At 36.1% G+C, this 27483-nt stretch overlaps 1 long non-coding RNA gene across 1 annotated transcript in view; it reads right to left on the bottom strand.

Moving 5' to 3' along the window:
* The window catches only part of LOC130456307 (uncharacterized), a 39084-nt gene that overhangs the window by 8923 nt on the left and 2678 nt on the right, over window positions 1-27483 (bottom strand). The gene's annotated exons all lie outside the window — the stretch shown is intronic.

The following is a 27483-nucleotide window of genomic DNA, read 5'->3' on the forward strand; positions in this document are numbered from 1 at the left end:
TTATACTATTTTTATTAACATACATTTATTTCCACTTGTTTTTAGTTTGAACCTGGGGTTACTCCAGTGTAATTTCGCCAGTGAAAACTCTCTCCTGATGTACATTGGCAAGGGTGATATATAGTCTTAGAGAGTTCCCAGGGGGCACTGAAAGGTTAAGCAACTTATTCCTATTCACACAGCCAGTATAAGTTAAAGGCAGGATTTGGATCTAAGTCTTCCTGATCCAAGATGTGTCTCTCTTATTATTAACAATAACATAACAAAACCTCAAATTGCATATCATTTTCAACTTTTCTCTTTTTAAGACAAATTTTGTTTTTGATATATCAGACAAAACCCCAATGTACTAACAGTTGAATCCACCACAATATACAATTCCCAAGACAAAGACCCAATCCTCAAAACAATTATGGAAAATAGCATATAAGAGTTGTTGTGATTGATAACATGTATTTTTTTGCTTTTGTAATTTACCATTTATTAAAATTTAAAATAAGAATCAAATTAGTTAAATAAATAATAGTTTGTTCTTCTCTTCCCCAGTTGCAGGGCACACAGTTTGTTTCTTTTTGTTATTGTAAATAGTGCTGCTATGTATATTTTTGGACAGAAAGGGCTTTTGCTGTCATCAGTAACTTTCTTGCAGTGTAAACTGAATTGCAGAGTCAAAATGGCTGTGTTGGATAGACAACAATTTGGTAATTTGTCTTGAAAAATTCTAAATTATTTTCCATAATGATTGGAGCAACTTAGCAACTACAATAGCAATAGCATAATGCAGCAGTTCTCTGAGTCTGAGGGTCCCTGGAGGTTCCCAAGAATCTTTCAGGGAATTTGTTATTATAATAATACTAAGACTTCTAAATTCCTAGTGTTGTAAATGTTGGTAGATGTTACTCACATAGGCAAATATTCTATGAGGGCAACCACTTTGCTTCTTCTGCCTGATTTCAGCTCCATGAAATAAGATCCTACCAGGATCACTATTAAACTCACCACCAGGTTGCTAACTCCAGATTTGATTGACTCCACCTTCCTCAGCCTACTCTCTTCTCTGACTGGAGGGTTAGAAAGCAGAGTACCAAATTCCTCCCAATGCCTTCCTTTACAGAGGGCAAAAACTGAACTCTCAGCTCACTCTATTTTGCCCCTGCTGTCCTGCCTAGATGTCCTTCCCACTCCCAACCAGGTATCCAGTAATGTCCTATCTATCCCTCTCCTCTTGCCCCACCTTTTCTGCCTCTTTTTGGGTGTTGTCTTCACCTTTAGATTGTAATTTCCTTGAAAAGGGACTGTCCTTTAAAAATTTAATTGTATCCTCAGTGAATAGCACAGTGCCTAGCAGATAGCAAGCACTTAATAAATATTATTGGACTGGATTGGGTCCTCAATAATTTTTAAGAGTGTAAAGGGATTCAGAGACCAAAAAGTGTGAGAACAGCTGAGTGTGACTTTTTCCTCATCAGAATCATCCTTGAATTTTTTTCATCATTTACTATTTAAGTAAATTTATTTTTATACCATGTTGTTGATACCTCAGAATTGGTTTAACTTGTATTTTGTTTGACATTAACAATTTTGAGTAGTTTTAAGATGATTGTTGATAGTTTGCATTTCTTCCTTTGAGAATCGTTTCTTCCTTTGCTTGGTCAACTTATCAATTGGGACTGAATAGGGGACTGGATTTTAATCATTTGGATTTTTGTCAGTTCTCTAAACATCTTGACTATCAAATTTATCTATTTTTCTTGGCAATGATTTTCCTAACCTGTACCTTTTCCTCTTATTCTAGATTATTATGTTATTTGTGTAAAAGCCTTTTGTTTTTATGTAACTAAAGTTATCTCTTTTGGCTTTATAGTAATTTATTATATGTTATATATAATTATGTGTAGTATCTGGGTACAAATTCATTCCCTCTCCAGGTATGAACATTCTGTTATCCTTTAACTTTTCAACATAATGACTTTTTAATATTTACTTGGATTATTCAATTAAAATCAATAAATATTCAAGGGCCATATTTATACAATATGTTTCATTACTGTGATCCTAAAGAGTTTTATTTCATTTTTAAAAGTGACCACATATAAATATTTATTGAACCAAGTCATAAAGACATTATTTTTATTTATTAAACTACAGATCTTAAAATGTAACTAAATCTTAAAAATTAACTATTAATTTTAATTTTAAAGAGAGAAACTTTACAAAAGTCTTGTTTTAATCAAAATTTTCTCCTTACCCTAAAATTCAGAACAACCTTTTCGGCCCTATCTTTTTTATTTAAAAAAACAAACAAACATCTTTTCACTTGGACTCTTCTTTCTTGGACATGGTGTGCTAATAGAGTTTATGAATTTAATTACTAAGGGTATCTAGGTAACATAGTAGGTAGAAGGCCAGGCCTATCATCAGAAAGACCTGGCTTCAAATCAGGCCTCAGACATTTCCTAGCTGTGTGACCCTGGGCAAGTTCCTTAAGCCCAGTTGCCTAGCCCTTACTGTTCTTCTGTCTTAGAATTGATACAAAAACAGAAGATAAGGGTTTTTTTTTTTTTTAAAGAAAGAAGACAGACTTAATGACCAGAGATACATTCATTTAAATTTTTTTTTAACTCTTTTTCCTTTCTTGCTCATAACAGAGAGAGCCAGAAGGTGGAACACTGTGAGATGAGTCAAGGGAAACAAAGTTGGCAAAAAAGTCAAGTAATTAAAAAATGTCTAGTTGATTTTTCCCTGACCAAGTTGCAGCCAACCAGAGTCCTCAGGCAGGAACAGGACCTGATCCTGGCAAAAGCTAGGCTCTACCAATTGGTAATACGTGTTCATAGTATAGAAAAGATTTGTATAGGGCAACCAAATCAATAATCAATCAACAAGTACTTAATGTGTTCTTTAACCACTTACTGTGTTCTGGGCATTGTGCTAAATTGAGCTAGAGATACAAAGAAAGGCAAAATCCTGGTCCCTGGCCTCAAAGAGAACATGCTTAACACAGTGTATACAAGATATATTCCACATAAATAGAAAGTGATCTCAGAGAAAAGGTACTAGCAGTGAGGGGGAGGGAGTAGTGGAGAGACCAAGCAAGGTTTCTTGCAGAAACTGGGATTTGAGTTGAGTCTTAAAGGAAGGCAAAGAAGCCAAGGAGTAGGATGTCTGCGAAACACTTTACAAGTATTATCTCCTTTAAGCCTTATAACAACCTGTGGAGATGGGTGGTATTATTATCCCTGATTTACAGATGAGGAAACCAAGACAAATAGAGGTTAAATTATTAGCCCAAGTGAGTCTCTGAGGCAAGATAGGTCTGCCTGACTTGACTGGCACCCTACTGTATCCATTTTACCACCAACTGCTTCTACCACCATCACCATCACCATCATCATAACTATTATTTTTATTATAGAGATGAGGAAATGGAGAATCAGTGAGTTTAAGTGATGATGAAGTTAACAGTTTAATGAATAAGGAAGTGTACTTTGGATCTAAATTTAAACGTTGAGTTTGAGATGTCTACATTCAGTTCAGAATGCCACTAGTCAGTTGGCTTTGTGAAATTGGAACTCAGGAGAGATTAGGATTGGCAATATATAGATCAAAGAGTTTTCAGGGTGGTGAGGATAATTGATTAGTTATGAAAAGTGTCTACTTCCCAGATCCTCAAATTTGTTTGTGTGGGGTGCCCTTTTATAGTATCAAGGTCATACTCCATGATGTTCAACAGTCTAAACCTATTTTCTTGCCAATTATTTCTAGTTTTCTGACAGGTTTTGCTAAGAAGTCCTTACTCCAGTAGTTGAGGTCTTTCAGTTTACCAAACTCTATATCACTATATATTTGTTTCCACATCTTTTGTTCCTAATCTGTCTAATTGATCAACTTTTCTATTTTTTAACCAGGACCAAAGTAGTTTCAATGATTACTATTCAATAATATAGTTTAAGTTGTAACTAGGTCTCTTTCCTTCCCACTTTTTCCCCTTGAGATTCTTAATCTTTTGTTCCTCCAGATGAATGTTATTATTTCTTCAAGTTAAATAAAGTAACCCTTTAGTGATTTTATCGCTATGGCACTAAATAAGTAAGTAACTGATAAAGATAGTACTGCAACTGTGTTATATTGGCACTGCCCAACTGAGGGAATTGTGTGACCCAAACCAACTCCATCTTGTGCCTCCATTCTGGGTCTAGCTCAATCCTTTCTCTTCAATTATGGATCTGGTCCAATTTCTGTCTTGTGATAAAACTTTATTCAGTTATGGAAATTGTGAGAAAATTTTTTTGCATTGTTTGAACCTAACTCCTCATGGTTGGGAAGCTAGATCATCTCTACCTGTTGCTTAGAAACCCTTAACTAAGGACCACAATCCTGGTTTGATGTTATGAGTTTTCATATAATTGTACTTCTCAAGCAACTCATATTATTTTATCCAAAAACTGGCCCCATTCTGGTCAATCAGTTACTGTTTCCTTGTTCCTTTAATTGAAGACATTTATCAGGGATGGGGAGAGTGGAACACTTATTTTTCTGATTTCAGAGAACCTGTTTGCTCTCCCTCTTCCAACTTGAAAAGTTCCTACTTCTTTCCTTCAATTAGAAATCAGATTATCTAATATTGTATCCTGGTTTATATATCCTATCAGCTGTTTTCTTTTAATGCATTTAAATCTCTTTTCCCCTGTATTTGGGGTCCAGTGCCAAACTGAGGAGGACTAGTCCCAATTTGTTATGCAATTGGTATGGATTACTTAATAAATCAATTGCTCAGTAGCTTTAACCTTTGTTTACTCAGTTATTTCAGAATTTACCTGTCACACAATCATGAACAATTAATATCTCCTCAGTTATTAAGGTCTGTCTTTATTTCTGTAAAAAGTACTATATAGTGGTGTCATATAATTCCTATGTATGTCTGACTGGATGGACTCCCAAATATTTTATACCTTCTGTAGTTATTCTGAATGGAATTTCTTTTTCTATCTCTTTATGCTGGCTTTTGTTGATAGAATATAGAAAGGGTAATGATTTGTGTAGGTTTATTTTGTATCCTGCTAGTGAAGAAGTTATTGTGCTAATTAATTTTTAATTGAATCTCTAGAGTTCTCTAACTGTACCATTATATCATCTGCAAAAAAGCAATCATTTTTTCCTCTTTACCTATATTTATTTTTCATTTTGTTGCTATAGCTAGACTTTCTAGAACTATATCAAGTAATAGTGATGATAGGTATTTCTATATACCTAGGTCTTATTAGAAAAACTTCTAGTGTTTCTCCTTTACATATAATACTAGTTCTTGGTTTTAGATAGATATTATTTCTTACATTAAGGAAAAGATCCATTTATGCATTTACATCCTAACATTTTTTTGCAAAAATGTTTTGACAAAACTATTATGTTTCATCAAAAACTTCATTTCTACATCTATTAATAAAATCACATGATTTTTTTGTTCTTTTTGCTATTAATATATATACTATTATAGTTTAGTTTTCTAAATACTGATCTGACCTTAAATTCCTGGTGTAAGTACAAGCTGGACATAGTACATAATCTTTTAATATGTTTCTGCAGTTTCCTTGCCAATATTTTATTCAATGTTTTCAAGTTTTATTGGGAATAGTGATTTATGATTTTCTTTCTCACCTTTGTGTTTTTCAAGGTTAGGTATCAACATGATATATATATTGGTAGCCCAGGCTCTGGAACTACAAACTCAACTCTCATTAGCTCTGTCAAGTTGAATCCCTAAAAGATATCTAACTACTTTTCCCCTTTAGGTCTAGGGATGTCCCAAGAGACTAGAGGGAGGTTTCTCTAGAAAATGGGGGGTGGGGGCAGAGACAGCTCCTCTAGTACTCTAGTTTGGTGTGCTCCCTACCAATTTGTTTTTAGAAATGGGCATTTATGGAGAAGGTGCAATAAGAACAATTGGTACAAATCATTCCCCTATACCAGGGGCACACCCTCTTACAAGTACATATATCATCTAGGAGAAAGCTACTCAACTTAGAGCATAAGATGTGGCAAAAAGATTGTTATTGTTCCTAAAAGACCTTTTGCTAGAAGTCTTTCTACACCCTTTGGGGAGTCCTAATAATATTTCCCTTAGGTATGGCATAGTTTTGTGCTGGGTCCCTTGTAGAGTTCTAGAGCTGTTTTTCCTTGATGTATCTTTGTTCTCATCTCATAAAGTAGACAGCATGATATTTACTGAGTTACTGAGACACTGCTTGGACACATAGGAAATACAAGTCTTTTGTACCTTTTGCAGTTTGAAATATTTTCCTCTGGTCAAAGGGTAGATGGAAAGCAGATCTACTCTCACCTCAGTTCTCCAGGTAATTTCCTCTCAAAGACAGCTTTCATCATTGAGTTGGTTAAGCATTCTAATGCCTGGGAATTCAAACTAAATTGGTATTTTATATAAAGTCTATAGGGCGTGCCCCTGTGTCCATTTCCAATATACTACTGTGTGATGTCATTTCATCTCATCCAATTACTGGAAGCATTTTACACCTTTCCAATTTAATCAACTAGGTTGTTCTTCAATTTCTGATGGAATTCATAGAGATAATCTCATCTGACAATGGTATCAGGTATAATAGAGTATTTGCAACAAAGTAAGGATTGAATCTCTACCATTTGTGCTAATTTTGGCCTGACAATTAACACCAAGAAAACAAAGATTCTCAGGAAAACATTGTACATAGTAACAGCAATATTGTGGAAGGACCAAATGTGATAGAGTTTGCTACAACAACAATACCATGATCCAGAACAATTCTGAGGGATTTATGAAAAAGAATGTTATCCACCTCTAGAGAAAGAACTGTTGGAGTAGGAGTGCAAATGAAAGCATATGATTTTTCACTTGTTTGTTTGGGGGGGGGAGGGGTTGAATTTATAACATTATTCACTTGCAAAAATGAATAATATGGAAACATGGTTTGCCAGATAATACATGTATAACCCAGATTGAATTGCTTGCCAACTCCAGAAGTGGGGACAGAAGAAAGGAGGGAAACAATTTGCATCAAATAACTTCAGAAAAATTATGTGGAAATTTATTAAAATTTAAAAAAATTTTAAATAAAAAAAAAAGAAAAGAAAACAGAGGTTCACTACCAGTCAGCACTATACCATCTGTATATGGATCTACTGGTTACAGCAAGTGGAGAAATTTTGAATGCTGTAGATAATATGTTCACTTACCTTGGCAGTATATTTTCCAGGGATGTTCTTATAGATGATGAGGTTAATGTATTGTGAAGATGGGATTAGCTCTACCCTGACTATTTTTAGATTTGATCTAAAATCACTAAACTGCCAAGGAGGTCCCTGAAACAAAACAAAACAAAAAGGCATAGACACAATGATCTCTAAGACCCCTTTGGTTCAGAGGTATAGTAAATGTTTAACAACAAGCTCCCCAAAAAAGGTAGTTTTTTTTTTTTTAATTTTCATTATTAACATCTTTCCATCATTTTCCCAAGTCTAGATAATCCTCACTACAATAAATCAAGCCCTAATTTGAAGTATTTGTGAATTTACAAGTCAATGCTCACACTGAAAATTTAATAATTGGCTCTCAAGAGTTTAAACTGGCTCTCCACATCCTTGTTTACGATTTAAAATCTCACAATTTTCTCCTAGTCCTAGTCAAATGTTCATCCTATTATGTCATGCCTCTTGTGTATTGATTTACTTATTTTTGTTAATCTGCTTATAGTGGCAAAGTTACTTTTTTATCTGTAAGAAACAATCCCAAATTAGCTTTTAAAAAATGCATAGTGTGTTACTTTGAGAAAGCTCATATGGTATTATGGTACTCCTTTTTTTTCTGGGTTTTTAAAGAATGTAAACTATCCTCCAGCTGTCAGTTCCTTGTTCTGCCAACTCTTTCTTCCTTTACCCAAAGCAGAAAAAGAAAGAAAGAAGGAAGGAAAAAAGAAAGCACTAGATATAGAAAGCTATAATTAGTGTAAAGACTAAAGAAAGGAAGCTAAATTAAACATTAAGTTTAATTGTAGAGGTAGAGCTGAAAAAATCAAAAGTTTAAGCAGCTTAAATGCTTGTTGAAATGAATTGAATTAAAATAAATCTTAATCTGTATGTTATAGGACACAAAGTTTTTAAAGTACAAAGATTAGTCGGCATGATGTCTTTATCCTGAGGCCAAGAAGCTTTTGTTTTACACTTATTGTGCTTATTAGCTCATAGCTGCTCTCAATAATGCCTAAATGGGTCAGTAAAATTAGCTTCAGTTGAAGCCAAGAAAGTAGGAGCCCAGGGGAGGTTTTATAATGAGTGATATCCTAGCATCCCTCTTTTAGAACTAGTTTGAATTATTTGTGCTTTCCCAATACTATTGACAAAATATGTGTCAACCCCAAAGTCAAAAATTCAATTGATTATTTTTTGAAAGTTTGTTGATTGCTTCCATTCTTTTAAGATTGAAACATCCATGCTCAATTTTCCTTTGCTTCTTTGATGAGACAGACAGAGTGATGGTTGGGTTTGGTTCTGTCAAAAAGTTATCAAAGTGGTTAGCCAGGCATTGATAGGCTGAGGCTACTGGGTCTGTTTACTTTAGTCAATTCCTGTCCTTCAACTGCCCAAACAATGTTGTGTGGACTCTTTCTTCCCTTTGACTTCTTTTCTCTGGGCATCTTTTCCCTCATGGCTGGTCTATCTCAAGTACTAATTTTTGCCACAATTGCTCTAGTAACCAATACTTCACCTCTCAGGTGCCCAGGACTGGAAAGACTTCAATTACTTTGTAAAATTTCAAAAGGATATATCAAAGGAAAGAAAACATAAACGAAAGGAGGCCATAAATCCACAGCTTGTGGATGTCTCTTTTACCTGAGAGCATATAACACAGCAAGGGAGAGTAAAGCTGATGCAAAGATGGCTAACAGACCTTAGCTGTGGAGATTTGACACACCAACTCAGCAGCAAGCCTCTAAGTTATGTAGCAGCAGAATGGGGTTAGTAGATATGGTTAGGATAGGAAAAGAATTAGCGACACCCTAAAAATGAATGAATGAATGAAGCATTTATTAAGCACCCACTGTGTACAAAGATAGCATTGTGATAACCCAAAGATAGCTAAATGCTAGGAAGATTAACAAAAACAAAAACAAAAAGTCATGGTTCTCCCAGAAAATGGGAAGGATTATTTGCTCCCTGGAATTTTTATAACTTCTAATTTAAGATCTAGAAAAAACTACCATGAGTGAGTTTAAATTCCCTCTACCCCCTTCCCCCAGCACCCTCCACCCAAAAAAACCCCCAAAAGAGTGAAAGAGTATAGTTTTGGTCACAGCTGGGAAAAGTACAACCCTTCTCCCTAGAGGAACTCAGCTAGGGAAAAGTATTGAACCCTAGGGCAATGCATGGAAGGGGAAGGAGGGGGAAAAGTGATTAATTAGAGCTAAAGTCAAATCATTGTAACTTTCTTCAAGGGAATGGAGAAATGGAGTAAACAATAGAACAATAAATTTAAACTTGCAGAAGGTAAAAGAAAGATTTCAAAAAAGTTTGTTCTCTCTCTTTTTTTTTTATTCTGTTTCCAGAACTAAGGGAATCTTACCTCTGTAATTAACTGTATCTGGGCTTTGGTTTCCTCATAGATGAATTGTGTTGTACTGGATTAATCTCTAAGGTTCCTTCTAGATTTAATTTCTATTCTCTATGACTGGAGGGTAAAATAAACTCTACAGAGCTATGTGAGGGTGTGGAGTAGAAAAGTTGGAATAGGGTCAGGTTTTCATCTAATAATTAGAGGCAAGATTGACAGGAACATACTTTTTTAAACTGGATTTTACACATAAATGATTTTCAAATGTACTTTAAATTATAAACCATTTAGGGTTAGGTGAGAAATAAAAACCTTATGCAAATCAATTAAGTGCCATAAATCTTAGCTTCTTTATCTATAAAATGAGAGGGATGGATTAGATGGCCTTTGACATTTCTTCTCTCTAGATCTCTCTAGATCCTGTTATGACTTATTTCTAAATGAAATGTCTAATAATTCTCTAGGTATTTTTTATAAACTTGTGGTCATTCTGAGAAACATTTTCAGGGATCCATATTTTCATCTGATATATGATAGAAAAATTCTCCTTCCCACATATTGGTTGGGCTCTAATCCAATTAAATTAAAGCCTGGGTATGATAAAATGCAAATCTAAGTTTTTTAGTATGATAACCTGTCAGAGAAAAGAGTAAACAGGACGTTTAGAGAATTCTTTGTAACCTGTCCTACTTTGGAAGGGGGGGGGGGGGGCTACCTATCTTCTTGAGGGATAGAAGAGAAAGGGAGAAATAACTTTTGGTCAAAGGGGATGAACAAATTGGGATTAGAGTGAGTGGTAGTAAGGAAGTACCAAAAATAAGAATAGATTCACACAAGAAGGGATTTTGAATAATGGCCATGAAATGCTGGCAGCAAACTATGTACTCAGAACAAAGGTGAGTTCCAGAGATTTCTATAGAGAGACTCCATTGGGACACCTCTAAATCTCTAAGTTTAGAATGCTTCAACTAGAGCAGTTTTGATTTAAAGCAGATAGGCAGTCTTGGTTTGGAAGGAATAGGATCCAGTTTCTCCAAGGTTATGTTCGACCTGGGAATCCAGAGAGCTGGGAAGAAAGAAAGAAGGGCCCAGGATTTATTCAGTTGGGAAGTAAAATAAAGGAGTGTCTAGGAAGAGACTGATCAGGATTTTAAGCCTGTGCAGAGTTAATTGAGTAACATGAAATTGCATGTCCCTGCTCTTTTAACATATACATAAATTTTTAAACATGTTTTATTTTATTTATTTTATATTTTTATTTTATTTATTTATATTTATTTGTATATTTATTTATTTTATAAAACAATAATATTTTAACACATACATAAATATATTCCCAGAGATTTCCTTCTACTGTAGTCAAAATGATTTGTGCTTCTGAATTGACTATGCATAGTGTACAGCAGTGGAAATGAAAAATCTGATTCCCTGTTCTGACCCAGAACATCTTTGAATCAGAGGTCCTTGCCCATTTCCTGAAGTGGCAGCCTCTCAAGAATACAACTGCCATGGGCTGTGGAGCCTTATTTGGTAGCTCTCAGGGGGAAACTATTTCATCACCTAGAGTAAAAATATTAAATTTTTGCTTAATTTTTGGGAGGGTGAGAGTCCAAAAGGAGAAGGAAAGGAGTGGTAAGCCTAATTCACCAGAATCAGATCCCCTGGGATAGTAATAAGGACTCTATTTTTTTTTATTGTAGTTAAATTTGGTGGAATTGTGACATGTCATAAGTGATGAACATGTTTTGATGGTGTACTCAAACTTTCCAGGACAGGCAACATGAGATAGAATATATGTAATCTAATAATAATTTGTTTATTTTTTCCAAAGTGCTTTTATATTAATTGGTTCATTATATTCTTATTGTATTTCAGTGAGGCCTATAATCAAACATAAGAGAATTCTAAAATGTATTTTCCCAAACTTTACCTATTTTAGGTGCTTTGAGTTATGCCATTTTAAAAGAGCTCCGCCTATTGGTGAATACCAAGTGTTAAGTCCCCTCCAGGTTTCCCTTTTCACTAAAGGCATCCTTTTCACTAGTAACTAATAGCAATTATTCATTCTCTCTCCTACTCTTCAGGAGCCTGAATATTTACTTTTGATTGTACTATAATGAATCTAGAGAGGATATAGACCCTTACCCTCTGAAATAAAAGTGAAGAATCAACATAAAATGTACAAAATTAGCCATGCAGAAATAAATTGGCCTAAGAGATGTTTGTAGAGAAATTTCTGATGATGATTCTTCTTCCAAGGATTATTGTGGCTCCCAAATCTCAAGAAAACCATAATCAATGAAAAATAAGCTAGTGTTAAAATTAATCCTAATGCCAAAATAGGAGGAAGGTGACACCAGGAATCTAGGAAAAATAGGGTTAAAAACTACCTAACATTTGTGGTTACATTTATATAGACTTTTAAAGTTGTAAGACACCTTACCTTTTTTTGTAAATGTCTTCCTTCTGAAACAAAGAGCTCAGGGAGGGACAATGTGTTGGTCCTGATCATATTAAGAACTCATAGACAGTGGTGGTGGTAGTGGTTATAGAGCCCGCAGACCCCCAGTGACTGAGTTTGGGAATATTGAAGAGATCAGGTCAAGATATCAAAGTGACAAACACTCGAAGTCCACCAAATGACCACAGATGAATAAAAATACCTCAAATTGAATACTAGAGTGGCAGAACCAACAGAAGAAGGGGTGAAGCAGTGCTCTGGTCCAGAACAATGTTGAGAGGCAGCAAAGAGGAGTCATCTTGCTGGGGCAGGAAGAGGAAATACTGAATAAACCTCAGTGGGACTTGGACATGATATAGCACAAATGGCAGGAGAAAGAGAATAGCCAGCTTGGTCCAGTCTCATCAGGGTAAGAACCAAAACAAATGCAATATAGAATAAGCATCAGTGGGAGGAAAGTGACTCTGCATAATCTGGCTGAAACAGAGGCTAGGGTTGACCCAGCGCATGTATTAATGGAAGGAACTCAGCCCAACAAGGTCTAGCCTCAGTGGAACTGTGTAAAAACCAATTCCAACCAGTTGAATTGAACAGCTGCAAACTTTACCACAGTGGGACAACCAGGCTACCTCAGTGATTAATCTGAAACCAAGATGGCAGGGCCAATATCAGGCATAGTATGAGCTTGGGACAATAGCCCTTCCACCCCAGGAATGAAACTAAGCAGTATAAACAAGAGCAAGAAAAAAAAACCACCCCAAAATGAGAAAAAAAACACAGAAAAAGACTGACACTAGGAAAATATCTCAATAAGAGAAATGACCACTAGAAGCTCAAAAGAGGATGGCAATCTAAAAATGAAAACATGGGAAGCCTCAAAGGAAAATGTGAAAAGATGTCAAGCCCAAAATGAAGCCCTGGAAGAGCTCTGAAAAAGGATAAAAAAAATAAATAAGAAGAAACTTTGAAGAAAATTAGAAAAGAAAATGATAGAAAAAATCAACAGATTAGAACAAAAACTTATTAAAAAACAATTTTAGGAAATGGCTTCCTAAAAACTAGAATTGGACAAATGGAAGCCAAAAGCAGAAAACAAGAAAGCAAATTCAAGAGAATGAAAATATAGAAGAAAACTTGGAATCTATCACTGGAAAAAGAACTGAAGTAGAAAACAGATCTGAGAGATAATCTAAAAATCATACCGTATTGAAAGAAATTATTAGGGAAAACTGTCCTGATGCTTTTGAACAAGAGGGGGAAATAGATATTGAAAGAATCCACCAATCACTTAGTGAAAGAAATCCCAAATTTAAAACTCCCAAGACTATTATAGCCAAATTCTAGAACTCCCAAACCAAGGAGAAAATACTATAAGAAGCAAGAAAAAAAATGATTTAAATATTGTGGAATCACAATCAGGATTATACAGGATCTGGCAGCTTCTATATTAAAAGATTGGAAGGCATGGAATATAATATTCCTCAAGGCAAAGGATTTAGTCCTGCAACCAAAACTTACCTTCCTAGTGAAAATGAGCATAATATTCCTGGATAAAAAAAAAAATTGGACATTAGATAAAATAGAAGATTTTTAGGCATTCCTGACAAAATAACCTGAATTTAAAAAAAAAATTCCATGATCAAATTTGACATTCAAAAGAAGCATAAAAAGGTAAACAGAAAAACATGACGGAATCAGTGGGGTTAAACTAGTAACATCCCTATATGGGAAGTAGTAACTAGGATATTTAAGATTTCTACAAGTATAAGAGATACCTAAAGTACTTAATATACTTAAAATAATCAAGGGAAATAATGGTGTTAAATTGATTACATAACTAGTAAGATGAAAACTAAGATGTTTATGATATCTATGATACTTGAAGTACTTAAGATACCTAAAGTACTTAGGATTATTAAGATACTTGAGAATTTTATCATTATTAAGTTAATGAATGGGAACATATATAGACAAAGAGCAGGGCATAAATTGAATATGATGGGATGATATAAAAATAATCAAGGGATAAGAAAAAGGAATACACCGGAAAAGAGAAAACTGGGGTAAATTATCTCACATGAGGAGGCATGTAAGAATACAGTAGAAGTGAAGATGGGGGCAGTGCTTACACCCTAATTTCACTGGAATTAGCATTAAGTGGGTATAACATCCACACTCAAGTATAAAAAATTTATCTTACAACAAACTGGGAAAAATGTGTAGACAAATCCAGACACTAATACACTGTCCAGTGAAACTGTGAACTGATAAAATCATTCTGGAAAGCAATCTGGAACTATACCCAAAGGTCCATAACACTGTGCAGATCCTTTGACCCAGCACTACTACTACTAGGTCTATATCCCAAAGTGATTAAAAATAGGAGAAAAGAACTTATCTGTACAAGAACATTTATAGCAGCATTTTTTGTGGTGGCAATGAACTGGAAACTGAAGGGATGTCCAACAATTGGAGAATGGCTGAACAAGTTGTAGAATATGCTTGTAAAGATTGTGTAATTGTAATGAGTAATGTGTAATTATAAAATATTGTGCCATAAGAAATGACAAACAAGATGATCACACACACACAAAAAAAAACTGGAAAGGCTGATTTGTAGTGATGTAAAGTGAACTGAGCAGAACAAAGTGAACATTGTATGATGATCAACTGTGAATGACTTGACTATGATCAACTAGGCAAGGATTGAGGACAATATCAAAGAGACTCATGGCAAAAAAAAAAAAAAGGATATCCACCACCAAAGAAGGAACAAATGGAATCCTGATGCAAATTGAAACATATCATTCTTCACTTTATTTCCTCCATGAACTTTTCTCTAGTGTATGCAATGTGTGTCTTCTTTCACTACAAGAACAACATGGAAACAATCTATGTACAACCTAAATCATAGTGTCTGCCTTCTTGGGGCAGGGAAAGGGATAAAAGAGAAGAAGAGAGAACCTAGATTGCAAAATTTCAGAAAGCAAATATTTAAAAAAATTATATTGCATGTAATCTGGAAAAAAACAAACATTTTTTAAAAGGAGATCCCATATAGCCTTGGGGAACTTCAATTTCTCTGCCTCATTACTCCTACTCAGAAAACATAGGAACTTTAATATTGGATCTTTACTCTCCTTGGGAATGATTTCCAATTCCTATTACAAATACAGATATATGGGTTGACACAGCTCAAAACGTGAAAAAGTTTATTCACAGATTAGAGGAAACAAATAAAACTCCTAGAAAACAATATTCACCTGTGAACAGACTCCTCCCAAAAGCCTGCATAGTTTAAGTCAGAAATGTTAAAACATGGCAAGCACAATACTTCTAGATATGGCCAGAACCAGATTCAAATGTAATCAAGAAATATTTAAATAAGAAAAATACAATAAAACATAGATAATGCTATGTTTTATTTTATTTTATTTTAAATATATATATATATTATTTAAACTTTTCAAATTTTTGAGTTCTAAATTCTCTCCCTTCTTCACCCTCTTTCCCACCCATTGAGAAGCAAATAAAATATCCATTATATATGTGAAGTCATGTAAAATATTTTTCTGCATTAGCCATTTTGCCAAAAAAAAAAAAGGCAAGAAAAAGAAAGTGGGAAAAAAAGCATGCTTTCATATGTACTCAGAATTCCTCAGTTCTCCTTATAGAGGAAAATAGCATTTTTCATAATGAATCCTTTGTGATCATCTAGAATCATTTTGTATTGATCAGAGTAGCTAGATCTTTCAAAATTGATCATCATTACAATATTGTTATTACTATGTTTATTCTCCTAGAACCCTAAAATCTTCAAAGGGTATTGATTTAAATAAGAGAGAGGTCCTTGGGATATATTGAGTCTTGATTGTATTCCAAGAATTTTAAGAAGGGGAAAAACCAAGAAGGGAAAATGAATATTCTCCTAGTGAGAAATAAGGATGAATAGTATGGGACATTTCTCATACACAGAATGCTTGAGAAAATTAGTATATAAATATGGAGGAAGGGGCAGGAGATTGAGCAATGTTACATTTTCAAACCAAGTCAATATATGGCCCACAGGGCTCCTTATGTATTGATTTCTTTTTTTTTTTAACTGTTACTCTGTCTTAGAATCAATACTAAGTATCAGTTCCAAGGCAGAAGAGTGGTGAGGGCTAGGCCAGTGACGATGAACCTATGGCACAGGTGCCAAAGATGGCATACAGAGGGTTCTCTATGGTCACTGGCTGCCCTCCCTGGTCCCCCTGGACCAGAGTTTGCTACTAGAAAGGCAGAGGGCATCCAGCAGAGCTACTCCCCTCCCCATCTTCATTGTGCCTTTTGACGTTTTTTTTTTTTTTAACATCCCCTGCCCCTCTGCCCAACAGCCCAATGGGAGGGCTTTCTCCCTCCCCTGTGTGGGGTAAGGAAGAGCAAGGTGATCCTGGCATTTGGGGTGTGGGGGGGCATGACACTTGGTCTCTGGGAAGGCCAGCATGGCACTCAGTCTTGGGATGGGATGAGGGCAGGGCCTGACACTTCATCTCTAAAAGGTTTGCCATCACTGGGCTAAGCAAAGACGGTTAAGTGACTTTCCCAGGGTCACACAGCTGGAAAGGGTCTGAGGTCAGACTTGAACCCAGAGTTTCCTGTCTCCAGGCTTGGCTATCCACTGAGTCACCTAGCTGCCCATTTTATGTACAGATTTTGAATTTGAGGTCATTGGTTTAAGCCACTTACACATAGGGTTCTAGCAGGAGTTCCTGGGAGGTCTCTTCCCCCTGGGTGCTCCTTTTCTACATCTTCCCTAGTTGTCTATACTTTATTGAAAAATAAAATAAGAGCCATTTGCCCTAAATTCCCTATTTCCCCTTCTCTGTATCTCATAGCATCTTAACATTATCTCACCCCCCAAAAAAGGGTACATCAGGTAACAGTAAAAAGAGCACCCAGCCTGGAGTAGAGAGGTTCTGGGTTCAAATGTGACCTCAGTCACTGCCTGGTTGTGTGACCCTGGGCAAGTCACTTAACTCCCATTGCCTAGTCCTTAATGTTCTGTCTTAGAACTGATACTAAAACAGAAGGTAGGGCTTTAAAAAACAACAGCACTATTATCCCCCATTTTCTCTTCCTTTATTCCAGTTTGGTCAAAAGGTAACCCTTCTAATCAAATCTAACCCTTCTACATGTGTCCACAGTCCCTTCCCTTTCCAATTTTTTCCTAGCAAATTACCTCCACTCTTATCTCCCCTCTCTCTAATCTTTGGTTTTGTTCTAACAGTTCCTTTAGTACTACCTACAAATGCACTCACACCTCTCCCATCCTGAATGAAAGAGCAAAAGCTGTCTCTTGTCTCACTATAGCAACTCGCACAGTAACCTCAGATCTCACAGGCTTGCTTGTCAGCTATGATGCAGTAGATTCCAAGCCAACCCTAATCTCTCTCCTGACTTCTGGAAATCAAAGAATTTATTGATTATTTTTAAGTGTATATCTCATAGGTATCTCAAACTCAACATGTTTGAAACAGAGCTAATCCCCCCCCCAAATCCACCCCTTCTTTGAGCTCTTATTTCTGCGGAGGGAACCCCTATTCTTCCAGACCCACTGCTTCACACTCTTAGTGTCCCCCCTTAACCCCTTAGCTTCCATCTACTCAACTGCCATTTTTTGTTGATTTTAGCTTCCCAGCACCTCTCAAATCCATCTCCTCTCTACTGGCACAACCATGCCCAGTAGTACATTGGCCTGGATTACTGTAATAAACTCCTAATTAATTTCTCTGACTCATCTCTCCCTTTTTGTTGTTTAGTTGATTAGTTTTCATGACCCCATTTGGAGTTTTTCTGGCAAAGATATTAGAATGTATCTTGCAAAAGATGTATCTGGTAAAGATACTGAAGTGTATTTTGCCATGTCCTTCTTCAGCTCATTTTACAGATGAGGAAACTGAGGCAAACAGGATCAATTTTTTGCCCAGGGTTATAGAGCTAGAAAGTGTGTGAGGCTAGATTTGAACTCAGGTCCTCCTGACTCCTGGTCTGGTGCTTTGTCCACTGTGCCCCCTAGCTACCCTACTTCAATCCAATTTCTTTTTTTTTTTTTTAACCCTTACCTTCCATCTTGGAATCAATACTGTGTATTGGTTCCAAGGCTGAAGAGTAGGAAGGGCTAGGCAGTGGGGGTCAAGTGACTTGCCCAGGGTCACACAGCTTGAAGTGTCTGAGGCCACATTTGAACCCAGGACCTCCTGTCTCTAGGCCTGGCTCTCAATCCACTGAGTCACCCAGCTGCCCCCTCAATCCAATTTCTTACACAGCTGCTAAAATGATTTTCCTAAAGATCAGGTCTGATCAGGTCACTTCCCTACCTAGTAAATTCCAGCAGCTCACTGTTACTTCCAGGATCAAATAAAAACTCTTTTTTTCTGAAATTTAGAGCCAGTAACAACCTGGCTCCAATTAGGGACAGTGAGGTGACTCAGTGGATAGTGGGCAAGTCTAATAACTTCAGTTTGCTTCAGATTCCTTAACTATAAAATGGGGATAATAGCAGCACTTACTTCACAGAGTTATTGTAAGACTCAAAGGAGATAATATTTGTAAAACTCAGAGCACAGTGCCTGGTACATCATCTCATTAACCATCATTGTTCCTCACATCCTCTGTGTTCTAACTGACCTTGTGGTTCTTCATACATGGCCCTCCATCTCCTGGATCTGTGTTTTTATGTAGCATGACTGCTATGTCTGGAATGCATTCTGTCTTACAATCTCTGGCTGTGTTCCAGATCCAGCTCAGGCACCACCTTCTAATCCCCGTAGCTCCCCTCTCCCACTCACCCCCAGTCAAATTACCTTGTGTTTTCATCTCATGGCTCTTTACCTGACTTTTTCTGGACTTTACCACCATTATTCAGTTGCCATCTCATCCTGAACGTTACTTGAAATTTCCTTTACCCTAGATCCATCTTTTTCTGCAGCCTTTTAATCCTAGAATACTCCTTTTCCTAATGGGCTCCTTTCTTCCCCAGATGCCTCCCAGGGCTTGCATTTTGGGGAGGGGCCCAGGTTAGTCATCTTTATGCTCCTCCTGGCTCTGTTTTTGACTTTTTAGACCTGATGACATCATTCCCCAACAGGTATTTCCTTTTTTCAGCTCCCTTTTGGGTGTTCTCTTTCCCCATTAGAATGCTCCTTTAGGGCAGAGACTGTATTTTTATCTCTAGAACTTAGCACATAGTAAGCACTTAGTAAATTCTTGCTGCCTTGCCTTGTATTTTCTTGGTCCACATTTTATATATCTATATATGTACCTGTTGTCTTCTGAGATAGAATGTAAGCTGCTTAAATCTAGACTTCAATGATGACTCTGGAAAAGAGATGCTGATGACTTTGTACAACTCTATCTTACTTAGATCTAATTCACACCTAAGTTAAGACATCATCCTATGATGTCACTGGTCCTCTTAGAAAATGAGGTATATACTATTCTATGTTCACCTAATTTACTTATACTTTTCCTCTTTATATTTGTCATTTACCTGTTTTGATTTTATCTTGATATAGGGTGTAAGATATTAATCTAAACCCAATTTTTCCCATACTATTTTCCAAATTTCCCACCAGTTTTTGTCAAATGGTGTATTCTTGTTCCAAAAGTTGGGATATTGGGGTTTATTGAACATTAGCTTGCTGAAGTTATTTACCCCCAAGTCTATTCCATTAGTTCACCCTTCTCTTAGACAGTACCATAATGTTTTGATGATCACTGCTTTATAGTACAGTTTAAGATCTGGTGCTGCTAGGCTCCCATCCTTCACATTTTTTTCATTATTTCCCTTGATATTCTGTTCTTCCAGATGAACTTTTTATTTTTTTCTAATACATAAATTTTTTTTCATAGTTTGATAAGTATGACACTGAATGAGTAAATTAATTTGGGTAGGATTATCATTTTCATTATATTAGTTTGTCCTACCCATGAGCAATTAATGTTTTTCCAATTATTTAGACCCAGTTTTAATTGTGTGACAAGTGTTTTGTAGTTGTGATCACATAATTCCTGGGTTTGACTTGGTAGATAGAGCCAGGAGGAGAATAAAGATGACTAGCCTGGGCCCCTCTCCAAAATGCAAGCCCTGGGAGGCATCTGGGATAGAAGGGAGCTCACTAGGAAAAGTAGTATTCTAAGATGACTGCCTTTCAGGCAATCAGCAGTGGGGCTGAGCCTCCTAACAGCAGCCCTTAGAAAGCTCTTAATTGCTCAGTCCTCAGGGCAGACTACCTTAAACTTAGGTTACAGCTCCCTAAACTCCTCATGCTGCGATGATCAATCTCACATCAACAGTAAGGCAGTTCTCTGAACTGACAGTTCTGGGAAAGACAACCCCATAGCACCTAGTAGTGAAGAGATGGGTCTAGGGTATTATGGACAGAACTATGTACAAGTGAATCTAAAATTTTTGGTAGGACTACATTACAACATGGGAGGGTACATAGGGGAAAGGGGAATAGAGAGGAACCATCAACCAAGGGCTAGCAGTGAAGGAAAGCTACTTCTTTAATCTCAGAAAGAAAAGAGTCTCCAGGAGAGGGGTCAAAGAGGAGGGAGGAAGGAGCTTTGATAGTGGGAGGGGGTTCCACTGATGAATACTTTTATGGACAAGTAGAGATATTCTGTGAAGGGAGCTAGGCACCTTGCTCTGGGGGTGGCCTGGGGGATTTGGTGCTTTAAAAACCTACTCATTCTACATTAGGAGGGGGTAGTTGGAACTCCTCAAGCCAAAAGGCATCTGGAAGAGTGGGAGACCACGGATCTAGGAAGGATACTTTAAGGCAAATGGGGAAAGGAATGTAACCAGAGGACAGTGGTATTCAGTGGTATGCTGCAAAATAAGTAACAGTAGGGGAAGAGACCCATCATTAGATAGTGTCCCTTCTGATATATGAAGTTAATTGGTATTGGTCTAAAATAAGACACAGTGGAAAAGAGGAACCCACAAAGAGTGTGGCAGAAACCACAAGGAAATAGCAGAAACTGTCTAGCCATGTTGGTGAACCTATGGAAGGTGTGCCAGAGAGGACAGTTCTCTTCCCCCTCTCTACACTGGCTGAGGACATTTCTCACATCACCTGTCCCTCTGCCCTGCAGCCCAATGGGAGTGCTTTCTCCCCTCCCCTATCTGGGGTAAGGCAGGGGAATCATATAGGTTGTGAGGGTTGAATTTTGGACACTTGGTTCCTAAAAGGTTCGCCATCACAGGCCTAGAGGAAATAGAGCCTAGGATGGATATTTTGGAAGCTTTGATTGCTTGAGGGATATGCTGAAAAAAGGGATACCAGATAATTATGGGGATCATGAAGCAGAAAGAGGGTTTTGAGTAGCTAGAAAGAGAAGATGGATAATGAAGAAAGTAAGAGAAAGCCTTTTTGGAAAGGGGTTAAAAAAAAAGAAATTTTAAAAATGAAGGAGAAGTAATCATACTATCTAACAAAGCATAAACAAACTTTCAAAAAATAAAAAGAAGTAAACAAGAAAACTATGTCATATTGAAAGGAAGCATAGAACCCAAACTAATATCAGTAATAAACTTATATGTTCCAAATGCTTTAGCATCCAAATTCATAAAGGAAAAATTATCTGAACTACAAGAAAACATGGACAATAACACAAAAATGACAGGAGACTTCATTATCTCACTTTCGGTTTTGCATGTCTAACAGAAAGATTAAAAAAAGAGAAAATATGGAACTGAGTAATTGCTGGAGAAATGTATAAAAGACTTATGGCATCTTCGAAATATGATAGCAAAATAATATATGTATTTCTCAGTACTACATGGAAGTTTTATAAAAACTGACCATGTAGTAGGGCACAGAGATATTGCAAACAAATGTGAAAAGGGCAAAACATAGTTAAGATATCATTTAGGCCATAATGTGATTAAAAATAGTAATTGGCTCAGGAACCACAAACAAAAGGTATAGACCCAAATGGAAGCTTAATAATGGACTGTGAATTGGTCAAAGCATAAATCAGAGAAACACTTAATGACCATGTAAAAGAAAATCATAATAATGAAACAATATGCCAAAATTTCTGGAATGCAATGGGGTGAGGAGAATATCCTGATAAACATATGTTGAGAAAATAGAAAAAGAGAATTAATTAACTAAATATGCATTTTTTTTAAATTAGAAAGCCAACAAATAAACCTAAAATAAGCCCAAAAGAAGGGATTCAAAAAAATTAGAGAGGAAACATGAATTAGAAACAACAACAACAACAAAAAACCATGGAAATGATAAATACAATCAACAAAACACAAGAAACAATACTAGAAAGGAATACTCCATTAAAAAAAAACCTACAAAATGCATAAAATACCTGGGAATCAACCTACCAAAGTACACAAAAAAACTATTGTAAAGATTCAATTACAAAATGCTTCCTAAAGAAAGAAATACTGGAGTTCCTACGTTCAAATCTGGCCTCAGACATTTCTTAGCTGTGTGACTGTGGCCAAATCACATACCCCCCATTGCCTAACCCTTACTGCATTTCTGCCTTGGAATCAGTACACAGTATTGATTCTAAGACAGAAAGTAAGGATTTAAAAGAAAAGAAAAAACAAATACCTGAAAGAATATTCAGGGCTCACAGCTAGGTCATGCAGTATAACAAAAATGACATTACCAGAATTAACTTATATTTTTAATGATCTATCAATCAAATTATTAAGGAGATATTTTATGGAACCCCATAAAATAATAACATTCTTAGAAAAACAAAAGATCTAAAATATCAAAGTAAGTGATGAAAACAAGTATGAATGAAGGTGGAATAGCATTTTCCAATTTCAAACTACATTATAAAGAAGCAATCTTCAAAACTATATGGTTTTGATTATAAAATAGAGCTCTAGATCAATGGAACATTTTAGACAAGAGAGATTCAGAAACAGCAGAACACAACAATCTAGTGTTTGATAAAGTGGACAACATAAATTATCTAGGTAGAAAGCTTATTTGGTAAAAACTGGAAAACTAGAATGAAATCTGAAAGAAATTAAACTTAGACCAATACCTTATACATTTTCCCCAGGTAATTTCAAATGGATATATGATATTAAAATTAAATATCATACTATTGAAAATTAGAAGAAAAATAGATTATAAGGGCATTTAAAAGTTCAGTGGGTTGAAAGTCTGGCCTATGGATGAGAGGTTCTGGGTTCAAATTTGACCTCATATACTTTATAGTTCTGTGGGCAAGTCACTTGCCCCCATTGCCTAGTCCTTAGCACTCTTCTGTTTTGGAATCAATACCTGGAATTGATTCTAAGAAAGAAGGTAAGGGTTTCAAAAAAAGAAAAGAAAAAAATAGATTCTATACCTCCCTCAACAATGGATAGGAGGTATAGTCTTAAACAAAAAAGGGATAGAAGCAATTACAAAAGCTGAAATAAATAAATGACCAAAAAATGGCAGTATTGAAAAGTATTGTGGATTGATAGGCACACTAAAATACTATTGGTTTTTACAACGATTCTGGAAAGCAAATTTGAATTACCAGAATAAAGTGACTAAGATGTCTATACTCTTTGAACCAGGAACTCCATTACTAAGCTTATATCCCAAGGAAGCCATCAATAAGAAGAAAGTCTCTATATACTCTAAAACAATTAAAGCAGCACTTTTGAGCTAGGAATTTGAAATGAAGTAGATGCCCATCAATTGGAGAATGACTAAACAAATTGTGGTATGTCAATGTAATAGAATATTACCCACCTGTAAGAAATGTTTGTGATCAACACAGAGAAACCTGGAAAGATCTATATGGACTGCTGTAGGTTAAAGTAAGCATAGTAAAACAACAAAAAACCCCTATATTGTACATAGTAACTACAATAGTATAAATGGAAACAACTATGCACCAAAAAAATCAAAAGTTAATGTAACAATATTATAATAGGCAAGCAGAACTTGAAGAGATATGAAAGGATACGCCCCCCCCCCCAACCCATCTATTCAAGGAGGTGGGATGTCCATAGGTGTTTTCAGACTTTTCATCTTTTTTGAGCAGTCATGCTATTTTTTTTTCTCTCTAAAAAATAATTTAAAAAATAAGGGATGGCTCTCTGGGAGGATGAAGGGGAGGGATACTTGGGATAACTATGATGATAGTTAAGAAATAGATCAATTAAAAAAACCCTCAAAAAAAGACATCATTGGTAACTTTGATCCTTCTCTTCTTGATGCCCATAGAACCAAGAACTTCTTGATCTCTCCTTTCCCTGCTGTAGTTCAGTCTTCCCCTTGCTCCATACTTGCTCCGATCTCTAGAATCCATAGGCTCAGAATCTTGTCTCCAATTTCTAAGATAGCTTCTCTCTTTTATACAAAGTCCTTAGCACGTGATCTAATATCTCATATAATGTTTTATTTTTTTATTGATGCTAGGAACTATGCAGAACCTGTGCATACTCAGCTCTGATGGTTTTAATGGAAGCAGTTAAGTGGGGCAGTAGTTAGAGCACTGGGTCTGAGGTCAGAAAGTCTTGAGTTCAAATCCAGAGTTAGTCATTTACTATCTGTGGTCCTTGGCAAGTCATCTCACTTTTCTTAATGTACTGTTCTGCAAATGGTTATAATACTAACACTGGTCTCTCAGATTAGTTGTGAGGATAAAATGAGATATTTGAGAAGTGCTTTGCAAACATTTAGGGTGTCATATAAAGCTAGTTATTATTATAGTAGTAGGAAGAGAAGTAGTAGTGGTGGTGGTGGTGATAATGGTAGTAAAATGTGTATTAGGACATCAGAAGCAAATGGAGTGATCTAACCTCTTAAAGTATGTTCAAATACATAGTCAATTTATGGAACTTAGCACAGTGCTAAACATATACCATTATACCTACTATAAATGCTTGCTGAGGTGATTAAGGGATATAGTTAAAAAATCACTTAATAGAGAGGAAATGTACTATCAATAATTTCAGTTCTACTGAAGGAATTTGGTTGTCTACTTACTAGGCTTTAGAGCACCTCTTTTCAAAAAATTGCTCAGGCACTGACAGATAATTTTAAAAATACTTTAAAGTACCACATACAAATAAAGGGATCTATATTCCGGTATTCTTGTGCCTATAGAATTTTTTAGGCACTTTTCCCTTCCAGTTGCCTATCTGCTTTGCCCCACTTCCCCAAACTCCTGATTATCTTATCATAAGATCACAGATTTAGAGTTGGAAGGGATGGTCAAATTCATTGGGTCCAAATTTCTCATTTTTCAAACAAGGAAACTGAGGCCAGAGAGAACTGGTGACTTTACACACAGCTAGTAAATGTTCAGGATTCAAACTCAGGTCTTCCTGATTTGTCCAACACTTTATCCACAACACTTGGTCATTTCTAAAAATTATTTAGCCTCATCAGGATAAGAATCCAAGATGTACTGTTTACCAAGTAATCTTTAGATTAAACGTGTTATATATGCTAAACCCATGGTGACTTGGAGAGAGCAATGGATCCCAATCCTAGTTCTGCTATTTACTACTTTGTGACCCTGGAAAGGTTACTTAATCTCTCATGGTTTCATTCTCCTAACCTGCTAAATAAAAGGGAATCACACCAGATCTCTAAAGTTCCTTCCAGTTCTAAGGGCTATGATCTTATAATTGAAAGAAATTAAATGTTTTGGAGAATTTGTTCCTCTGATTAGCCAAGACCAGAATACAATAAAACACATTCAGTTATTCCTAGAGAAAGATAGATGGGACTCATGCTTTAGGGAGTTCTGTTGTGTGGTTCAGTCTTACTGAACTTAGGTGAGCATTGACTTTGGGAGGTATTTGGAGAGTGAAGAGAAAAGTGGCGTGTTTAGTTGTGTCTGTACAAGCTCTTAAATTTATAAACTTCATTTCTCCTCTTCAATGAAAAGGAGGTCTTTCCTTCAGTAAGTTTCCCCCTTCAGATCCCACATTTTTATGACTTTATTCCTTTTATAAGACTGCTTTTGATGATTCATTTTTACTTGACTCCATTTCTATAGAAATGTATTTTTAGCCCTACTCAGTGCCAAAAATAAGCCTTCCCTCAAGTCCTTAGATCAACTAATTGTATGATTCAGAATCATAAAATAATGATGATTAGTATTATGTCATTGTGTATCATTAGGAAAAAAAAGAAATACAAGTTTGGTGGCCTTGTGGTTATTTGCATTCTATATCAATGGGTCCTTTGACTTCTCAGGTTGGGGTGGAAGAGGAAAGTCAGACTATCAAGCTTCTCTCTTATACATAGTTTCTACCTTCATAGGATTTTTACATAATGTCATTATTCTGTTAAGTAAAGGCAAATAACAAACCTATTGAGAGTACCTAGAACATGTTACTTACTCAATAAGAATGACAGTCCATAGGCCTGATGAAATGAAAGTATCTTTACATAGGGTAGATTTATGAATCTGTCAATAAACACCAATTAAATGCCTACTACATGCCAGGCACTATGCTAGATGATGAGAATACAAAGAGCCTCTGCACTCTAGGTCAGTCTAAAGGAGGAAGACAACATGCAAGTAACTATGTACAAATTATATAAAGGATACATGGGAAATAATCAACAAATGAAAAGCACTAGAATTGAGGAGGATCTGAAAAGACTTCTTGTACTATGTCAGATTTTAGCCAGTACTTGAGGGAAGCCAGGAGTCTTTGTTGCAAATATGGGGAGGGAGGGGGGTAGGGGGTAGGGTTCATATTTGCTAGTGAAAATACCTAGTAGGGAGACATAAGTGTATTGCTTGGGAAACCACAGAAGGCAGGCTCTGAATATGTTGTTTGGGGCTTGGAGGATGAAAGATTTAAGAAGATTGGAGCAGTTATTTTAAAAGCTTCAAACACCACAGTATTTATTGAGCACTTGTTATAGGCCAAGCACAGTGCTAAATAGACAATAATTTTTTTAAAAAGATAGCATTATCCCAAAGGAGTTTGGGGAGGGGGAATGCTTTGGTGGACATAGTAAGTCATGTTGAGTGGTTCTAGAATTGAAGAGGAGTGGGGGGTGCTCATGTGACTTAAATGAACTGAAATTATGTATTTGGGGTGTACATCCTGGAAACATTATAGTAAGTCAAGATAAATATTGTGTTTTTTGATAATGCCAGAGAAACGAGAGAAATTAAAATTCCAAACCAAATAAGCCAGTAGAGTAACTTTGAAATTAGAGTCTGAATATAACGTGACATTTCTAATAATCGAATTTAATATCGGATAAATGAGTGCAAAAAAGCGTTCCCCCACATCTAATTTTAACATTATGCATCCAGAAGTGCACATAACCCTAGCGTGTTTGCTTCTGTGGAAATACGTGCAGCAGATATCTTCGGGAGCGAATACTGGAATAATTTCTGGCGTAGAAGTTGCGAGTAG

The sequence above is a fragment of the Monodelphis domestica genome, chromosome 1 (assembly GCF_027887165.1).
Source record: "Monodelphis domestica isolate mMonDom1 chromosome 1, mMonDom1.pri, whole genome shotgun sequence".
Taxonomy (NCBI): domain Eukaryota; kingdom Metazoa; phylum Chordata; class Mammalia; order Didelphimorphia; family Didelphidae; genus Monodelphis; species Monodelphis domestica.